This window comes from Trachurus japonicus, chromosome 19, assembly GCF_045865225.1.
Source record: "Trachurus japonicus isolate A0001 chromosome 19, Traja_1.0".
Classification (NCBI taxonomy): domain Eukaryota; kingdom Metazoa; phylum Chordata; class Actinopteri; order Carangiformes; family Carangidae; genus Trachurus; species Trachurus japonicus.
Genome location: NC_140925.1, coordinates 15,627,046 through 15,646,720, shown reverse-complemented (window position 1 = coordinate 15,646,720; position 19,675 = coordinate 15,627,046). Strand labels below are relative to the sequence as shown.

Sequence of the window (19,675 nt, the reverse complement as noted above, 5' to 3'; positions counted from 1 at the left end):
TTTAAACTCAACACTCTATTAGGTATAATAGAAATTTTAAAATATTGAAAAAATTGATCACCCATAACAAAATTTTAAATAAAATGGTCATTTAGATAATTTCTGTTGAATTCTGATTAAACATTAAAAATAATTGACCTTGCTATTGTTGCTTGTCCAGTTTTTTTAAGCACAGGGTTTCAATTTTACAATATACATGTGTTCTCAATCTGTATAGGAATTATTAGTTGACTTACATTGCAGAAAAAGGTCCACACTTGGTTTATATGGAATGACAGGGGTCCACTGTTGGTTGATGCATAATGACACACGATCCCACTTAGTTAGCATGGAGTGACATACACACTCCATCATGTATGAATAAGAAAGAAATAAGCAAAAGTGATGTGAAGAAGTGAACATTTCTAATAAAGTAGCACCAATAATGTTGTAATTAATTTTTAAATGTAGGGTGTACTACTGCAACACACATTTCTACAGTCTATTCATTTTTTAATAGAGGGTTTTAGGATTTTAGGGTAATCTTAATGTACTTGCATCATAAATCTGTATTCATAAGGATGTATTTTATTTACTGTTTTATATTACAGAAAACTCAATGGCAACCTATGATGATATATTATGTAGAAGTAAACCATCAAAGAGTAACTGATATTAAAGTATTGGCAAGGCAATTTGTTATCTTTGGGGAAAATACAGAGGGTTTGGGAGATCATCAGTTTGTCAGAGATACAAGGGATAATTCATTGAGAGGATTAATCTCACAAAGTCCCTATGTTAAACTATTGCCAGACACATTTCTACAGTCTATTAATTTTTCACTGTACTGGTGTTTTATACTACTTAACTGCATTGTTGTCATGGGAAAATTCTTAAACTACTCACAGTTTGACATGGCCTGATGGCTCAGAGCCACAAAAAGTTACTTTTTGGCCATGTACATCTCATATAGATGAAGCCCTGTTGGGGCCACCTATGGTCAGACTTTTACTTTTTAAATGCATGTGATTTCAATTAATTTTAATGTATTTGCGTCATAAATCTGTATAGGAATTATTAGTTGATTTACGTTTTAGAAAAAGGTCCACACTTGGTTTATATGGAATGACAGGGGTCCACTGTTGGTTGGTGCATAATGATACAAGTGCCCACTTAGTTAGCATGGAGTGAAATACACACTCCATCATGTATGAATAAGAAAGAAATAAGCAAAAGTGATGTGAAGAAGTGAACATTTCTAATAAAGTAGCACCAATAATGTTGTAATTAATTTTACAGTCTATTAATTTTCCCCTACAAGAGTTTTATACTCCTTGACTGCATTGTTGTTATAGGAAAAATATTTGAATTAAAACTCAGGGTTTTAGGTCATTTTAATGTACTTGCATCATGAATCTGTATTTATGAGGATGTATTTTATTTACTGTTTTACATTACAGAAAAAGGTCCACACTTGGTTTATATGGAATGACAGGGGTCCACTGTTGGTTGGTACGGAGCGACATACACATTCAAGCATGGGTGGATAAGCAGAAATGAGAGAAATTGCTAAGTTTTAAGATACATTTCAAATCTAAATTTAATACAAACATTTGTAACTATTAATACACATAACACACACACACACAAACACATGCAAACACACGTATTTCAACTTAAGTAGCACTGGTAAAGTTGTAATTGTAGTTTTGTTTTTAAACATGGGGTTAGGGTTAGTTACTGTGAAAACTCAATGGCAACCTATCATGATACTTAAGGGAATATTTCAGTTATGACATTTATGGATCAACAATAAAACATGTATGGGAAAATGAAAGAGGAGCTGGGGGGTCATCAGTTTGTCTGAGATACAAGGGATAATTCTTCTAGAGGATGGATTAACCTCAAAAGCTCAAAACTTAATACAAACATTTATAATGAAGTAGCAATGGTAATGTTGTGTTTTTTTATGTGGGGTGTACAGTGAAAACTCAATGGCAACCTACGATGATTATTGTACAAGTAAACCATCAAAGAGGTACTGATATACGACAATTTGATATGGGAAAATACAGAGGGAATGGGGGATCATCAGTTTGTCAATCAGTACGTTTACATGACACTTGAAAAAACCGAATTATTGCCTTAATCCGACTATAACTGGACAACTGAAGTGCAGGTAAACACCTTAGTCCGACTGAAATCGGAGTTGAGAACTCCGATTAAGACACCCAGATAATGCGATTGGAATTCGATTTTCTCCATCATGTATACACCTTAGTCGGAGTATAACTGGACAATGCATGTGCGCATGCTTCACAACAGTAGAGACGGCACCAAGTGGAGCAGAGAAGCCGCCTGAACCCCGCAAAGTAAAGGAAAAAACCCACCCTCAGCGCCGATTCAATGCATTTCACACATACACAGCGCAACCAGCCAGATTGTTTTATTAGAGAGAGAGAGAGAGAGAGAGAGAGAGAAAAAAGGAAGCCCGTATCCTATTCTCAGCGCGCATCCAGCCCAGACTGACGCGTCTGGTCGGGAACTGCAGTTGAGAATTTATTATTAAGCTTACTAAGTTGTTTATATTCAGTTTTTTTACGAGGTGACAGAGAAGTCAACAGGACAGGCGGCGTATTAACCTGCTGAAACAACGGGTGACGGTGCATGAGGGGGCGATGGACCCGTCAGTTATTCGATTTTCTCAGTTGCATGTATATTGAGACAAGGGCAGAAGTCCGACTTGACGCCAAAATCGAATTTTGAGCATAGCTTGATTAAGCTCTGCATGTAAACGTACTGAGAGATACAAGGGATAATTCATTGAGAGGATCCCTATGTTAAACTATTGCCACACACATTCACACAGTCAAAATGTTTTTAAACTGCCACGACCTCGAGAAAGCCATCCATGCGTTGCAGTAATCAGTTCTAGATTGGACTATTGCAATGCACTTTATGTTGGCGTCTCCCAGTCTTCGCTCAGTCGCTTCCAACTTGTCCAAAACGCTGCTGCCCGTCTTTTAACTAACACTAATAGACGTGAGCACATTACTCCTGTTCTTAACTCCCTTCACTGGCTCCCTGTCCCTTACAGAATTGATTTTAAACTTTTAATGTTTGTTTTTAAAGCATTTAACGGCCTGGCCCCACTGTATTTATCTGAGCTACTTTATTAGAAATGTTTGTGTTAAGTTTTGATGAAAAATTTCTCTTAAGGATGATCACTTTTGCTTATTTCTTTCTTATTCATACATGATGGAGTGTGCATTTCACTCCACTTACTTACATTCAAAACAGACTGACTGAAACATGGGTACATGCAATATAGAGTCACAGAGCATTTTTATGAGCTACCATTCTCTGCCAGAAATGTTGTCTGGGAACAACATCTTACTTAACATGGGACAAGAAATTAGGATTCATCAGATTGTCAGAGATACAAGGGATAAGGCATTGTGTGGATGGAATAACCCCAAATAGCTCAATGTTGAACTGCTGCAACACAAATAAAAAAAGTTGACAGTGGTGTGGACCGTGTCTGAGGAATATAGTTCTTGCTGTGTCCTAATTGTCCTTTACAAGGCTTTGTAAGGCTTTGCATGTGTTTTTATATTTATGCGTTCCTTTGTTTCCCTTGATTTTCTAAATACATTTTAATGAGTAGTTTTAACAGGGGGTTTTTGGGGTTATTCCGTCCACACACTGACATATTCCCTGTATCCATGACAATCTGATGAATCCTAATTTCTTATTCCATGTTAATTGTTGTTCTCAGACAGCATTACTACTAGCAGACAATGGTAGCTCATATAAAGGCCCTGTCACAGAATATTATAACAGGTAATTTCACACCTTCACAAAACTCATCAAAGAACTGACAATTCTTTAGACAAAATGGAATATTGCTGGTACACCCACTCTTTACAGTTGCCACAGAAGTTGAGTCACCAAAGGCCATAGGTGCGTAGGTAGCACATGGCCAACCTAAGACCTGGGAATACCTGTGTCTCAGTCGGTCTGATTTGGATAAAGATATTGGCTGAAAGAAGGTAGAAACTCTGAAGCCCAACCTGAAAATACCTAACGACCATCGTCAGCTACGACAAACCATCCCCCCACACTGCCCACACTCAAGGACTGACACAGGTCATCTGGCACTCACTCCGCTCTCACTCCATTCACTCACTTCTCAGATCCCAGTTCAACAGCTCTACCTTAAAGTTAGGATCTGTGAAATACATGAGTGCTGGTGACTTAACTACTTCAATGTAGAGGAATGTTTTGTGCCCACATCATAGACTGAAACCCCATTAAAAATGTTCAACTCGACTTAGAAAACTGTGTGTAAATGTAATGAAGTCACATTGCTTACTACAACATGCACAAGGTTATACCTAGATAATAAGGAATACACACTTGTGTTTAGCTGGGTACTGAAACGAAAGAAAATCATTAGGAAACAACCAAAATAGATAACAAATGAATTACTTAAAAATATAAATAAATTAGATAACGTTTTACCATCTTCTGAACACAATTAATTGAATTTGTTTATAATCCACTTCAGATGCTATGAATAAGGTAATATGGGATTGTTGAATGTACAATCCACACATCCTGAAAGCAACCAGACCCATTTCTGCTGAGCACCAGTGTGAACTGAATACAGCTTTTATTGTGTACTTCCCACTTAATGTAAACTCTCTGATCCTGTGCCAATCCTGTACCTTTTGACAACTTTAAATTAGGTTTCAATTCATACACCAATTTCATCTATGACTATGTGATACAGTGTGTAATATACAGAAGGAAAAAAAACACAAATTTAGTTTTAGTTTTCATTTTTGTTGTGGACCAAAAATATTCAGACAGGTATACATGAACTCCAGTAGAGCTAATAGTTTGGTAAGTAAAAATGTGTGTTGCAGTAGTTCAACAGTGGGTATTTTGAAATTATTCCATCCACTATAGCTGATTTATCCCTGTATCTCTGGAAATCTGATTAATCCTAACTTCAGACAACATTTCTACTGGCACACAATGGTAGATCATATAAAGGCTGACAAAATATTATACTGATCACAAGGCATCACACACCTTTACAAAACTCATCAAAGACTTGACAGGGTGGATTATTGCTGGGACACCCACTCTTTACAGTTGCCACAGAAGTCCATAGGTGTGTAGCACATGGCCAACCTAGGACTGGGGAATTCCATTGTCTGTTAGTCTGATTTGGATGTAAGATCTTGGCTGAAGGATGTTAGTCTTTTCCAGGTTGCCCTTCAGAGTTGCTAACGACCATCGTCAGCTACAATTAACCATCCCCCACACTGCCGACAGTCAAGGACTGACACAAGTCATCTGGCACAGATTTAAAGCCCTCACTCACTTCTCAGAAGCCAGTTCCACATTTAGAGTGGAGAGTGGAGGTAGAGTTAAGCCTACCACACACATAAAGATAATCGGGCTGATTTTGCCCCGATTTCCCCCCTTCCGACCAAAGACAAAAATCGGCCGATTATCCTAAGGTCTTAAGATTATTTTATGAGATTCTCTTGTAGTGTGTCAAGTAAGAGTCAAAATTCTCACAACAATCGCCTCGGAAAACGTTCGGCGCCGATAATCGTAAATATTAAACATGTTCAATATTTACAAATCAAAAGTCATCTTGCGTGTGGAAAGCTGGTGTTGTGCTGAGAAGTGCCTGCTTGCCAAGCTCTGCATGCTGCTCGCGGCAAGCCACTTCTCGACACAACACCGGCAATCCCACAGAGAGCCACGGTGCAGCCCTGGTGTTACATGAGGTTCACACAGACATTCACGCATACACGGGAGATTTCCTGATAGCCGATAGCAAAGACGGGAGCGATCATAGCCGGCAACAGCCGGCAATAGAGCAGCCATGTTTAAACGATCATGTGACCGCCGCTCACAGCCGCTTTACTGCTCGGCGTCCGAAGCCACAGACACACACACACAGATGGTATCGTTGTAAAGGCTGAAGTGTCCCGCTTTCATTTTAAAAAAATTACATCGCTCTCATTGTCCATTCCGGAAATAGACCCGAAAGAGTAGCTACAACAATACGGATCTCTTTCTGAGTTTTCTGACCGGAGGGTCAAGATTCTGAAAAATCTTAATGTGTGTGGTGAGCTGTGTTTGGAATATCACAGCACACCACACACAATACGATCAAAACTGTTCAATCACAGATTTTTTATCTTCACGTGTGGGGTCTTTCACAGATAAAAAAAATTGGTTGAAATTTAGAGAATCTTTATGTGTGTACAAGGATTTAGGATCTGTGAAATACATGAGTGTTGATGACTTCACTACTTCAATGTAGAGGAATGCTTTTGTGTCCACATCATAGACTGAAGTCTATGGGTGGGAATTGAGAACCAGTTCCTCTTCAGAACTGGTTCCCATGTGATCATTTCCTTGGGATTGTGTGCGTGCATGCTTAATGATTCCGCTAATCGATTTAGCTTTTTTTTCCTTTGCAAATGTGCATGTTTCTAATCCAAACAACACATGCCATGTTCAGGTCAGAACGAAGGCAAACACGGCGTCGAGACAGAAGCGCTCTAAAGTGTCGGGGTAGATGTGATGAAAAAATATTCAGATTTATAAAACACTGCATACACACACTTGCAAGTAAAGTGCCTACAAGGCACATACATACTGTAGATAGTAAGGAATATACACACTTGTGTTTAGCTGGGTACTAAAACATCAAAAAATCATTAGGAAGCAACCCAAAAGTGTAACAAATTAATCACTGAATCAGATTGCTATTCTACTATTTGTTTTCAATAGATGAATTAGAATTAGATTAGAATTAGATTTATTGTGTACCTCCCACTTAACTCATTGAGTGCCATTGACGTACATATACGTCAAACGCAGTTTTCTGCGGCTGGTAAATGGGGACGCTGTCGCCCACACTGTGAGTAATTTTGGGGCTTCTGGGATGTGTAGAACAAATGAGACTGTAGATCAGAGCAAGAAGTGAAGAAGAAGGAGAAGACGAGTGCGATCGCTACGGAGATAAAAAAGTTGGAAAAAGTTTCTATTTCTAGAGAAAAACGACGGGCAGAGCCTGGAACAAGTGTAACGTGGAGCTGTGATGAAAAATTTCTCTTACGGATGATCACTTTTGCTTATTTCTTTCTTATTCATACATGATGGAGTGTGTATTTCACTTCATGCTAACTAAGTGGGCACTTGTATCATTATGCACCAACCAACAGTGGACCCCTGTCATTCCATATAAACCAAGTGTGGACCTTTTTTTTCTGCAATGCAAAACAATAAGTAAAATGCATCCCTATTAATATAGATATAGAATGCAAGTACATTAACATTGATTGAAACCATGTGCTGTTAAAAAGTAGAAGAGTGACAATAGGTGGCCACCACAGAGCTTCATCTATATGGGATATTAGGTGACTACAGAATAACACTTTGTGGCTCTGGGCCATCAGACCATGTTGAATCCTGAGTTTAGTTATTTAAAGTAGTTTTCCCATGACAACAATGCAGTCAAGGAGTGTGAAACTGCATTAAGTCAAAAACTTGACAGACTGTAGAAAGGTGTGTTGCAGTGGTATATCATATTACTTAGTGAGGTTAATCCATCCTCTAGAAGAATTATCCCTTGTATCTCAGACAAACTGATGACCCCCCAGCGCCTCCTTTATTTTCCCATACATGTTTTATTGTTGAGCCATAAATGTCAATAACTGAAATATTCCCTTAAGTATCTTGATAGGTTGCCATTGAGTTTTCACAGTACATCCCATGTTTTAAAAAAAACTACAATGACAACTTCACCAGTGCTACTTTAGTTTAAATATGTGTGTTTGCATGTGTTTGTGAGTGTGTGTTGTGTGTATTAATAGTTACAAATGTTTGTATTAAATTTAGATTTAAAATGTATCTCAAAACTTAGCAATTTCTCTCATTTCTGCTTATCCACCCATGCTGGAGTGTGTATGTCGCTCCGTGCTAACTCAGTGGGCACTTGTGTCATTATGCCCCAACCAACAGTGGACCCCTGTCATTCCATATAAACCAAGTGTGGACCTTTTTCTGTAATGTAAAACAGTAAATAAAATACATCCTCATAAATACAGATTCATGATGCAAGTACATTAAATGTGACCTAAAACCCTGAGTTTTAATTCAAATATTTTTCCTATAACAACAATGCAGTCAAGGAGTATAAAACTCTTGTAGGGGAAAAATTAATAGACTGTAGATACAGTATGTGTGTTGCATTAGTACACCCTACATTTAAAAATAATGACAACATTATTGGTGCTACTTTATTAGAAATGTTTGTGTTAAAATTTGAAGAAAAATTTCTGTTACGGATGATCACTTTTGCTTATTTCTTTCTTATTCATACATGATGGAGTGTGTATTTCACTTCATGCTAACTAAGTGGGCACTTGTATCATTATGCACCAACCAACAGTGGACCCCTGTCATTCCATATAAACCAAGTGTGGACCTTTTTCTGTAATGTAAAACAGTAAATAAAATACATCCTGATAAATACAGATTCATGATGCAAGTACATTAAATGTGACCTAAAACCCTGAGTTTTAATTCAAATGTTTTTCCTATAACAACAATGCAGTCAAGGAGTATAAAACTCTTGTAGGGGGAAAATTAATAGACTGTAGATATGTGTGTTGCAGTAGTACACCCTACATTTAAAAATAATTACATCATTATTGGTGCTACTTTATTAGAAATGTTTGTGTTAAGTTTTGATGAAAAATTTCTCTTACGGATGATCACTTTTGCTTATTTCTTTCTTATTCATACATGATGGAGTGTTTATTTCACTTCATGCTAACTAAGTGGGCACTTGTATCATTATGCACCAACCAACAGTGGACCCCTGTCATTCCATATAAACCAAGTGTGGACCTTTTTCTGTAATGTAAAACAGTAAATAAAATACATCCTCATAAATACAGATTCATGATGCAAGTACATTAAATGTGACCTAAAACCCTGAGTTTTAATTCAAATATTTTTCCTATAACAACAATGCAGTCAAGGAGTATAAAACTCTTGTAGGGGAAAAATTAATAGACTGTAGAAATGTATGTTGCAGTAGTGCACCCTACATTTAAAAATAATGACAACATTATTGGTGCTACTTTATTAGAAATGTTTGTGTTTAGTTTTGATGAAAAACATTATCTTAAGAATGATCACTTTTGCTTATTTCTTTCTTATTCATACATATTACATATTAATGTATTTCCTATTACTGTAATTGGTTGAAACCAGATGTATGGAGCATTTTGACTATTTAAAATTGAGATGATAGTAGGTCCCCTATTGGACTGCTAAGAATGACAGAGGCAACACATTTATGGATGAGTAAAGACAGACAAGCAAATTATCTTTGTTAAGAAAAAAGGAATTCATTAATTAAAGCTGGTTTTAAGTAAATGTTGTTGCTTATACTGCAGAACTTGATATTAGTGCATGCAGCCATGTTACTTCTGAATTGCATGCAATTCAATAAAAAATATTTACTCTCAAATGTGGCCATGATTATTTATATATATATATACTGTATATAATTTGTATTACAGAGACTTTAAAATAAGTAATGATAACTCTCAAGTTATATTATCCATTCTTGAAAGAAACTGAGAAAGTCATTGTTGTAAACAAAGACTCATTAGGTGAATGGGTCGTTAGGTGAATGAATGGTACAGACAGCTCCACTGCAGTATGTGGAGGTCCACTCTTTGATAGGTAAATGTCGCTCAGAGATCCAAGTCCCCTCTTGGCAATTTCTTTAAAAATAATTAAAAGTCACATTTTCAGTAATATTATGGTAAAACACCTTAAAAGTCAATTTTATATTCCATTTTTGGTTTTTCAAAATAAGCAGAAACCTAAGACCCCTCTTGGCAGCTTGGCCTGACAGGTCCCCTCTTACCCCTATTGGTGTGTATGTGTGTGTGTGTGTGTGTGTGTGTGTGTGTGTGTGTGTGTGTGTGTGTGTGTGTGTGTGTGTGTGTGTGTGTGTTGTGTGTGTGTGTGTGTGTGTGTGTGTGTGTGTGTGTGTGTGTGTGTGGTGTGTGTGTGTGTGTGTGTGTGTGTGTGTGTGTGTGTGTGTGTGTGTGCTTGTGTTGCACACAACAGTGTTATTCCCCTCTGATAGCTCTCTGATTGACTTCATCTGTCTCTCATCAAGCCTCTGTTAGCCCTGCTGCTCTGGACTCACACACACCACAAAGCTGTGTGCGCGTGTGTGTGTGTATGTGTGTGCATCCACCAGCCTCATTAAATCATCAGACAACAAACCTCCACATCCCAAATCACACACATTCCTCTGTGCTGCACTGCTATCAGCTAACTAACACACCTCCTCATCTTAGGTTACATTACAGAGTCTCACTGCGACTGCTGACAGCTCCGTCTGATTTATGAGACAAGGAGGATTATTAAGTTTACATCCTCACAGCTAAGAGTTCAAAGTCAAGATACCTTCACCAAGCTTTAGTTAGCAATGCCAATGAAGATACTTAATCTTTATTCATGCATTGTGTGGCCCTCACGCTTTTTCATTTCTCTTTATTTCTTTCTATTTGCATCTTTGCTGTTGCAAAACATTCACAAGTCCCAGTGTACACCATTAATACAATCATTAGCATCATCATCATCACCAGAGCTGCTCTGCACATCTTGACTTGCAGTGTTAGGCCAACTCATGACTTATTGGAATTACATATACAGGATTTTTTTTCTTTGTCAGAAATCTACTGTATGTGATTAATGTGACATTTCTTTGACAAGGTAACTTTTTTTTTTATCTTCACACTCTAATGGGATTATAATTTAAAACTAGAACCACCACCTCACAGTTGCATCCTTACTTGTACCAACCAGCCAGATGCAGGAAATATGTTCACACTTGAGTTGCAGCATTCATCATTTAAGTCTTACAGACACTAAGTAAAGCCAGTCAGTGCACAGATTAGACACAGGTGGATCAATCATGTTTTTTCTTTTTCGATTAGTCATGAATCCGCCATAAGGACTAAAAGTAACTGAGACAAAGAGGAAAAGTGCAAAGTGAAAGGTTTAAATCACCATACAATCAGTGCTTTTATAATTCAGTTTTTATCAGAAGTAGCTTAGTAGAGAGCCAGCTAGATGTCCGATGTAAACATCCCGATATAAGTGGTAATATAAGACTTTACTGAATTTGGAGGTTGGAACTGTGACCACAAATGACAATTATGACAGAAATCAAAAAGTTTCTTTTTTGGCAGTGACTGAACATATCAGTGAGATGATACTAACTTAACCTGCTCCTGAATGATTAGCTCATAAGAGGAAGTAAAACAGTAACAAGTAAGATAGGAGAGAAAGTATCATCGGGAATTATTATTAATTTTTAATTTTTAAATTAGCTAATAAAATTGTATGAACTATAACATCCGCAGAGCTCCTGTGTCATGCAGAGGGGGTGGGGACCTCTGGGCCCTTGTACAGCCTATTATGGGTTGTGTGGAGCTGTGAGGATGAGATGACAGAGAGAGATTAACATCTGTAATAATGATGTCACATCACCTCTTGATTTTAAACAGTTTTTAGCCACGCTTTGATCTGGGCCTTCCTTTTTCTTTACACTTTTAAACCTGCGGGGGAAGTGAAATCCAGCAGACAGCCGGTATCCCACCGCCACCCAAATCGACTCAAAGCAGTAGGGGCCCTGTTAAGTGGGCACTAAGGGGGTGAATCAACAATAATATAAACAGGCCACAATGCCCCCATTGGTGCTGTTTGCTGCATAAGATGAGAACCCCCCCAGCAGTGGTGGGGGCTCTCAAATTGATTATTAAATCATACCAAGGTGGTCTTTTAATCACCCAGTGACAAATACAACAAGTGAGCAATACACAGCTCTATGTCTGTTAGCTGTCAGTCTCAGCATTCTTCGCCCAGACTGGCTCTCCCTCAACAGCACATTGGACCGGGGTCCAATGTCCAGGGTGTCTGTCCAGCCCCCCTTTAAGTCTCTGGAAATGTTTCTCAGTGGTATGGACTGAGGAAATAAACATCCAGTCTCATTACAGGAGAATATGATTTTGCACAATTGAAATTGAAATGTGTGACATTTTAAAGTGTAATAGGGGTGTGGTCAGGGCTCCAGCGTGCGACCTATTAGGTCGCATATGCGACTTAATTTCTTAAGGTGCGAGTTAAAATTTAATGTGGTCGCTCCGGTGCTACTACTTGCGGGAGGACGAGTGGGGGAAAAAAAGGTAGCCTAGTTTTTATTTTATTTTAAATAGCTTCCGTTACAAAGTAAAAAAATAAATATATGGACTTGCACTGCGTCTGCATGGGTTGTCAGTCAAAAATACGCCGCCGCCGCCTCTCTCTCTCTCTCTCCCTCTCCCTTCACACACGCACAGCAGCAGCAGGTACACTCCCTCTCCCCCTCACCGCTACGTGTGCACAGGGCTGGTCGCTACAATGTTGTAGTCTTATTATTATTAACCATTATCCGCAGCTAGCTGACGTTAACTTTATCAGGCATGTCCATACGTTTACGGTGACCAAACGTCCTGTTTGCCCAGACATGTCCACATTTCACGTCCTGTCCGAGGCGTGTTTTTTTTTTTTTTTTTCCTAAATGAAATCATCGGCGGTGTTGATTGTTTTTTTTTTTTTTTTTAAAGTATATTTTTTGGCTTTTCATGCCTTTATTTGATAGGACAGTTGAGAGTGTGACAGGAAATGGGAGGCAGAGATGGGGGGAATGACATGCAGGATAGGGCCGTCCGACGCGGGACTCGAACCGGGGCCGCCTGCAGCGAGGTCTACAGCCTCAACACATGGGGCGGGTGCTCTACCAACTGAGCTAAACACCGCCCCGTGTTGATTGTTTTTAACGGGACCGCTGACCCGCGCGGCCCGACTTCATTCTCGGTACCGGCCCGTTGAGTTAAATGTAGGAGCCCATTGTTGATCCATGGTCATCTAGGAGCTCAGAGGAACAGACAAGAAGCGCACTGCTTCAGAGCAGTTACAGTAAAGACGTGTGTGTGTGTGTGTGTGTGTGTGTGTGTGTGTGTGTGTGTGTGTGTGTGTGTGTGTGTGTGTGTGTGTGTGTGTGTGTGTGTGTGTGTGTGTGTGTGTGTGTGAGAAAGAGAGAGAGAGAGACTACAGTAAAATACCCCCCTCCTTGAGAGCAGACAGGAAAGACAGTAAAGAAGCAGGTGTGTGTGAGTGAGGGAGGGAGAGAGATTTTTATTATTATTATATTTTTTTATCCCTGTGGTATTGAAAATGGTATCGAGTATTGAATATTTTCCCGAATATCGATATTGAGTTGAAATCCTGATCATGATCGTGACAACCTTAGTGCCAGTAACTGTCCATCTGATTACCTGGACAACTGCAGTGTCAGAAGGTCAGAATAGAGAAGTTGGTGCCACGAGCTAAAAGATGGTGGAGACCAGTGTATCGATAGAGAAGGGACGGATTTGGAACACAGAGACATGCACGCAGAATGTGAGGCCAATCCCTGGCCACTATACCCCCTCACCCGAAAGAAGTAACTAAGTAACTTTTACTCTGAGTACATTTTAAATGAGTTTACTTTTACTTGAGTAGATTTTTATACCAGTAGGCCTACTTTTACTTTTACTTGAGTACAATTTCATCAAGGTAACAGATTTTTTTTGTATTCTTTCCATCACTGTGGTCTATAGTTGATTATTTTAGCATTCTTACCTCATCAACAGCCCACTCTACTGCAGCCTCTTTAAACATGCCACTCTGTGTATTAGGTTACGTATTAATAACAGAAAAATATGGTGCTACCTAATTTGTTTTGGTGCTACTAAATGAAAAGCTAGGTGGCACCGGTGCTACCTGTGAAAAAGTTAGTCTGGAGCCCTGGGTGTGGTGTGGTAGAGTTCCCACAATTGGTGGGCGATCACAATTAAAATCAATGCATGGGAAAAACTGAACTGGTTACTCAATAGAATTGCAGTTAAAATCTTCCAGGTCCTCCAACTAAACAACCAAAGGTCACCACGTGAACTTTCATTCTGTATACATCACTGTATTTCTCCCTCTGCTTATGGCCTGTAGATGTCTCCTTTTTTTTTCTCTTTTCTTTTTTACTGAAGGACAATCTCTTAGTCTTTCTGTTATTTATACACTGTGTGTTGGTATGTAAATTAAAACATGCTACCAATTATATGCTAAAATAGTGGCTTGATAGGTCATAGCATCAGTAGCAGCTCTTTGAGGTTGTATTTAGATACTGTGGTGCTTTGAGCCAATGCTGGTGTTAGCTTGTTATCATTGTCAATGTAGAGTTTGGGTCAGTTGGTTCATCCTTTGGGGACCACGACTAGCTGCATAGGAGATGCAGACAGAGAGGGACATTGAGCCACAGAAGTAATTTGGTTCAAAATAAGATGTTTAAGATGTTCTTTAAAATCACTTTGCCCAAAGTTAGAACATGATGAGTCCAAGGTTGTGAGCAGCCCTGCACCATGCTTAAAATGTGTTGCAGTACAATTCTACTATCACAACAACTACAATACACACATACAGTACACACACACACACACACACACACACACACACACACACACACACTTGTGAGTAGTACAATGAATCAGAGGGTAATCAGCAGCCATAGTGGTTTCCTTTTAAAATTGGCCTCTGATTATATGTCAGCTTGGCCATGAAAAGAATCCTCATTAATCGACATATCAGTTAATGAAACCCGCAATTAATTGATTTGCCAGCATGCAGATTTGGCTGCTGTGGCTCAGGATTAGAACCATGGATGAATAGGAAAAACTCCCTCCAAACACACACACACACACACACACACACACACACACACACACACACACACACACACACACACTCACTTTGTGAATGTATCAGCCAACAAAGGGACCGAGGGGAAATAAAGGAGAAGAAAAAGGAGGATGCTGTGATGCAGCAGAAAAGCTATCAGCACCAGATTAGTTATGTGTGAAGAGCTAAACCATTGAGTCTGTATGTGCCATGTGCAGATTACCCTCCCAACATACACACAGAGCCATGCACACACTTAGCACTCTGCAACCCCCCACCCCCCTACACACACACACACACACACACACACACACACACACACACACACACACACACAAACATGAGGGCAATGGGGGAAAAGCTGCTGAAACAGCTCTTTCTCCGCTCCCTGGGGGGTCTGTTACGGAAAGCCATTTTAGAAACTAAATAAACAGGTCTGTTAATGGCCTCCACTGCCTTACCATATTTCTACAGTCAATTGCCTTGAATGTCTCGGAGGGGAAAGGTCACGGGGCAGATTCAAGTACAAAGGGGGGGAAGGGATTGTGTTTGTGGTTTCTCTGGTAACAATGTAGAGCTGTGCCTAAGGCGGTCTCTGCTTAAACATCCAGTGATAATAATGATGATGCAGTATTTTACGATTTTATTGTTACATATTAGGTTTTCATTAGATAGGAATTTCAGGCTGAAAAGATTTCAGCCGGCACCTGAGTTTTATCTGATCAGTTGTTGCCCAAACACAACTAAAATAATTGAGTGAAAAGAAAGGAAAAAGAAAGAAATTCCATAAATATTTGAAACATATATTTATGTTCAAAATGCTTTCACTGCAAACGTTTTATCATGCCGTTTTAGAGTCCTTGGTGTCTGTCACTTCAGACACCAGAGACACTAAAAGTCAGACTGATTAATTTAACTGGACCAACTCTTTCTTAAAAGCTGAATGTGATGGACACCATAAGTATTTGTGATGAGTTCAGACAGTCAGGATACGGATGGATTACTGACAGTATATAGAGTAGTGCTGATGTGGAAGAGCCTCAGGCAGCTTCATAACCAGCAACAGTACTGCAGAAAAAACCCTGCCCCTCATTGTTTCAGTGGGACAGACCCCCACAGGACACAGGGGGCGCAGACGTTGAAGCCCATTCTCACACCACAGCGTTAACCAATAAAGTACCTAATAGTTTACATTCTAGTATAACACCTGCTTGTCATAATTGTGCTGTTTAGCTTGTGATCCTGGAAGATACCTTTCCTGAGGTGTTAGATCGTGTCTCAAAGCTTTGTGGTGTCTGACAAGCCTTCAAACTTATGGATCTGTTTCTCAGACTGAACTTGTATTCTATTTCATCTCACCAGTACCGGGTCACAACATGCCCTCACCGATACAGACCATTCATTCTTTGGTCTGAGCCCTGAGTTCCCCCTCTGGCTGAGCTTCAACTGTATTCTTGAGGAAGTAAAGTTTTTTTTTTTTTTTTTTCCTCCAGTAAGAGTCAGGTCTCAAACATAATTTAACTTTTCCTAATGTTTAGGTGGAGAGTTAGAAATGCTACTTGACTGCAGACACATCCCACCCAGCCTGAACCTAAATGCCTGAATTTATATGATCCACTGACTAGATATTCTGTAGGCATGATGATTGTTAGTGTGAGCCGTGTGGGTCTGGTTGTGTCGGGATGAAGATAATGGTGTGTTAGTGAAGGAACAGTGTGTGTCTCAGAGTCTATCTCAGCTAAAACGATGATTAAGGGGTCTTGCCCTTTAAATAGACAATCCTGTTGACCCAATTTAGAGTTGCGATCAATCCAACACTCGCCACATTCATTGAGACGCCAAGCATTGATTTTCTCTTTTCTGCTGGCCCTGCCTGCCTGCACACAGCGAGCAGGGGGGCGGGGCCCCAGGGAAGCCATTCACTCTAACAATCCATGTGCATCCATACATACTCACATGCATTTACATTAGGCTTTAAAGGAGATGTATATTTCTAATTAAAATAACAAGTAGAACCATTCATATCTTTACATGCAGCAATCAAGAGTTACCGCACAGTTACAGTTGATGACTCTGTTGTTTTAATTTAATTAAGCATGTATCAATACTGCAGTCCAGTCCAGGCCACACACGCAGAGCAGAGAATAACATGCTCAAAGCCTCCACACATGGCTGCAGACAGGTACCAGCTCCTCTGCCAAACTGTGATCTCCCTTCATGGCTTCTATCCAAAGGCTTTTTAGTGGTTGTTGTGGTGGCTGAAAGTCTATACCCTCACTAAAGCACTGTGGTGATGTAAAGAGCCAGCATCATGTGAGTTATTAACAAAACTCCATAGTAAAAATCCATAGTTATGAACAAGGAGCCTTTATGTGGATGGATAGTCTTCTGTCAGAAATTACCTCCCAAGTCTCCACTTCATCTACAGTGGGGGAAAAAAAGTTTCCATTGTTTTGTCCTCCTCATATTGTGCAGTGCGATTGGACAGGAAGTTAAACCACCTTCCAAATCAATATTATACGGTTATAAAAATGATGATTTGCTGAAAGAAATGGTGAAGCCAGAAAGTGAAACTCACATTAGCTGAATTATATAAATCAAGAGAGACCATATCGTTGCCATACATTAACAGATGGAAAAGTAGGAAGTATGGAAAAGTAAATGACCTCATCAACAGAGCAATGATGATATTAATCCTAATTAATAATAACAATGAACATATTTTCACATTTATAAAGAAGTAGATGTTTGAAACTGTGCTCAGCCCCTGGTGAACAGTCCAGTCGATGCCCCTGGCAGAAAGCTACACAAAGTTTGTCTCCAACACACTGAGGTTGATGCAACCAGCCAGTCCATTGTCTTGTCTTTCTCTCTCCATTCTGATGACACTGGACAGTCTACCTTCCTGCAGCACATTATTCTCTCAATAATGCATCTAAGAGTGCACTATCACTCTTTTCTCCAACACTGCCTTCTGCACAGGCAGAGGGTTTGTTAGTCATCAACCTGTAGGAATCGTTCCTAATGACTTTCAAAGGTTCATTTACTTCCATGGCTGCAGGACAGGATGGAAGATGACCAACCCCTTCATCCTTGAAACGGGCCTGATTTGAATGATATTTACATGATTTTACAGTTTTGAGTTATCTAATATTTTTTTCTCTACCTTGGGCAGTTTTGCTTATGACCTTTGTAGCAGTTAAAGTTATTCATGGAAGTGGAGCTGGTTAAATTTCAATAAAAAGTGGAAACATGGGGGCGCTGTAAAACTTTGGAGCGGTGTTGCAGTTGCTCTCTAACCTTCACCTCGGCTGCGTTCACCTCACTAAATCTAGACATGACACAGGGAAAGCAATCACATGGGTGTTTGTGGAAGGCTGATAAACAGCTGCAGTGCTTCAAGATGACGTGTTGGTTGTTGTGCAGGGTTTAGGTCTTGTTGGGTGTTTATGGAATGAGGAGGGAGGGCCATTTTTATACGTCCACACAAAGTGCATGCATGATGGATTACACATAATGTAGCCTGGTGTTAAATAGGTGGCTCATTGTAATGTTGCCCCCAGGGATCATTTGAACACCTAGCAAAGGTCTCTCTCCTCCCCTCGCTCGCTCGCTCTCTCACACATACACACAGCTACACACAATCTAACACACTGCTTTGACACTAAATAGCTTTTCATCAGCGGTGATGGTTTCATACGTAAAATCAATAACAGTTCTTTTGGGGATATTTAAGAAGAGGCATTGAGCTAGTTTTTATATGTCTACACACACACACACACACACACACACACACAAACATGAAGTACTGGTGTCAAAGCTTTCACCATTCAACATTATAGGTGTGTATTTCACACTCTGCTTTATATGTCTGAGGTGTCATAGCATCTATTGAGTGTGTATTGTCTGTGTGTGTGCGCAAGTGTGTGTGTGTGTGTGTGTGTGTGTGTGTGTGTGTGTGTGTGTGCATGCCAGACCCACTCCATGCAACACAGTGTTTTCCCAATAAAGAGCGAGTGAACTCCATCAAGTCTCTCTCTCCTGGTGTGTGAGATGTCTTTTTCCAGACAGAGGGATGGATGGAGCGAGAGAAGGTATCAAAACCTGTTGAATATTTTACAAGTCTACATTCCACTACCCCACAGCAAGAAGTTCCCAGTGGTGTGAACGTGTGTGTGTGTGTATGTAAGGAAGAGATTCAAGTTTGACAGCTACCATAGTGGGTATCCCAGGACTTCACATCCCGGGTCTTCAACTGTGAGTCATGGCCGTTTCATGCCAGCTGCACAAACTCTCTCTCTCTCTTACACACTCAGAGACACACACACATACGTACATTCAACCAGAGTCAGAAAGTGAGATAAATATAAGGCAGAGAAGAATGTTCCTCTTCCCTCCTGCAGCAGCAAACACAGACCTTGGAACTGAATATTCAATTCAGTTTAGATATGCACTAAATCCCAGTGTGTAAAGTGGTGGCTGGTTTCATCTCTCCACTGCGTTTACATGCAGTGTTTTCCTCAATCTGATTTAACAACACAGCGAAAAGTCATTTGATTGATGCTAGTCGCTTTTGACAAAAAAGAAAAAAGAAAAAAGTCACCAGATTTAGCCAGAAAGTCGCCAAGTTGGCAACACTGCTTTGAGTTTCCTATTTCCCGCGAACGTCAATATGTGACTCCTAGAGCGCGCATGTGCAGAATGAATAATCCACTCTATCAACCGAATCCACTATATGCGGCATCAAGCTGATTATCAATCGGCCTCGACTACCTCCGATCGTAAATTTAATCAGATCCGAGTTAATTGGATC

At 39.7% G+C, this 19,675-nt stretch overlaps 1 protein-coding gene across 6 annotated transcripts in view; it reads left to right on the top strand.

Moving 5' to 3' along the window:
* rbfox3a (RNA binding fox-1 homolog 3a) overlaps positions 1–19,675 on the top strand; it is a 531,011-nt gene that overhangs the window by 280,904 nt on the left and 230,432 nt on the right. The window lies entirely within an intron of this gene.